Source organism: Pygocentrus nattereri, chromosome 1, assembly GCF_015220715.1.
Source record: "Pygocentrus nattereri isolate fPygNat1 chromosome 1, fPygNat1.pri, whole genome shotgun sequence".
Lineage (NCBI taxonomy): Eukaryota > Metazoa > Chordata > Actinopteri > Characiformes > Serrasalmidae > Pygocentrus > Pygocentrus nattereri.
The window spans coordinates 11808145-11810812 of record NC_051211.1 but is presented as its reverse complement, the minus strand read 5'-3'; positions in this window follow the sequence as shown (position 1 = coordinate 11810812).

Below are 2668 nucleotides of genomic sequence, written 5' to 3'. Positions count from 1 at the left end.
CTGCTTCACTACGTCTCACCAAAGCAGCAGATTGTTCCCTAAGCTTTGCCTGGTTGGGGGGCCTGTCTTAGCTAACATCTGTCCTGCTAACTCCTAGAAGCTCATGCATCCAGCTTTCCAAGCACATGCTACAAGAATTTTTGACATTACATTAAAAGCACTGAGTAACATTTGGAATAAGATGTGTAGAAGTGGGTAATAAACAAGTATGGCCACTCATGGTGATGTGAATAGGCCTTTATAGGAAAGACACTGCCCACTGAGGTGATGGAAGACCCTCAATATGCTAAAATAAGCCCAAAAGACCCTTGATAACCACTTACGTTTGTTGATTGATAGATATTTTGCATCCTCACCACACAAAGCCCAACCTGCTAGGCATTCGTTACTTATGCCTACGATTGTTGCATTTATTATCACGTTTAAGACGGAATGACTATAACAATTTCCTTTTCTCCATTGTTCCCCTTATCTGTCATGCCGTGTGGATGTGTGGCATCAAAACAGCGTGACCTCTGACCTTTCTTCCAGACTGTGTTCCTGAAATACTCCCGCAAATACATGAGAGCATCACTGATTGGATGAAAAAGTCCTTAGTTGCTGATCTGAGGTCAGCTAACTGTACCAAATCTCAAGCACAAGCATTATGTGAATATAAAAAGAACAGCAAAACTGGCCTCGTATCAGCATAAAGGGCAATCTCTCCCAACACTATACCCCCCCCCCCACCAAACTCCAGTGGCTGAATCAGCTGTTACAAAGCTATAGCAGCAGAGTTTTTCTACAAGTGTACTGGTCAGCGTTTTCTAGAAAGTGTTCGCCTTTACACTATAGGCTGCTACAGGACACAGGTGAATACGTGACCTATTTCTCTGGCGTTTGAAGCTCAGAGTGGAAAAGGCCTGAGCAAAAGCAACAGCTGCTCTAGCGCCACAGTTCCCCAGCTTGAAAGTGTGAAAGTGTGCTGCGTCATCTTAAAGCGCTCACAATCTCTATTCCTCATTACGTTCAGAAACCACTACTTTGTACATCCACCCACTGGTCACTTTATTAGAAATACCTATCATGTACTTCCAGTTATTGGCCACTTTATTAGAAACACCTACCCAGTACTTCTACTCACTGACCACTTTATTAGAAACACCTACCACATACTTCCACTCATTGGCCACTTTATTAGAAACACCTACCTTGTACTTCCACTCACTGGCTACTTTATTAGAAACACCTACCTTGTACTTCAACTCACTGGCCACTTTATTAGAAACACCTACCTTGTACTTCCACTCACTGGCTACTTTATTAGAAACACCTACCTTGTACTTCAACTCACTGGCCACTTAATTAGAAACACCTACCACATACTTCCACTCATTGACCACTTTATTAGAAACACCTACCTTGTACTTCCACTCACTGGCTACTTTATTAGAAACACCTACCTTGTACTTCTACTCACTGGCTACTTTATTAGAAACACCTACCTTATACTTCTACTCACTGGCTACTTTATTAGAAACACCTACCTTGTACTTCTACTCACTGGCCACTTTATTAGAAACACCTACCTTGTACTTCTACTCACTGGCCACTTTATTAGAAACACCTACCACATACTTCCACTCATTGGCCACTTTATTAGAAACACCTACCTTGTACTTCCACTCACTGGCTACTTTATTAGAAACACCTACCTTGTACTTCAACTCACTGGCCACTTTATTAGAAACACCTACCTTGTACTTCCACTCACTGGCTACTTTATTAGAAACACCTACCTTGTACTTCAACTCATTGGCCACTTAATTAGAAACACCTACTTTGTACTTCAACTCACTGGCCAATTTATTAGAAACACCTACCTTGTACTTCCACTCACTGGCCACTTTATTAGAAACACATCTTGTACTTCCACTGACTGGCCACCTACTTTACACACCCATTCACAGGCCACTTTATTAGAAACGTCCATGTTACCATATGATTCTACTATATAAGTGCGTAATTACAAACTGTAGTTGCACAATTACTCAGCGTCCCCATCCTTGTTCATCTCTGGTCAGTTTCTGACCACAGGATTGCTATTGTCTAGATATCCAGTCAAGAGTGGCTTTGTGGTCAGAAACTGACCAGGTACACCCTTTCATGTCAGTAATGGCAGAGGCCTCTTTCAGTAGGATAATGCGCTCTGCCACACTGCACACATTGTTCAGGAATGGTTTGTGGAATGTGATGAAGAATTCAAGCTGTTGCCCTGGTCTCTAAATTCCCCTGATCCCAATCCATCTGTAGGGTATTACAGGACTTAAAGGATCTGCTTCTGACTTCCACAGAGCACCGTCAGAGGTTGTGGACAGCCCATGCCTTGGCGGGTCGGAGCTGTTTTGGTGGCATACAAAGGACCAATAGCATATTAATATTTTGGCTCATTAGTGTAAGTCACAAATTTTAGCTGTAGGTTTGAAGTTACCATGTACATTATAGTTTCCAGTCTTCTTTGACCGTTTGGCTTAATGAGTGTTTATCATTGAAGTATTGATTTTGCTAAAATATGCTAGATGCAGGATTAGGATGTAGCAGAATATCGCTGTAGTCGGAAGAAAACCTTGCATCTCAGTTTTTCTTGTTTTTCTGTTTTTGACATGATTTAAAAACACCTGTTGTCCTT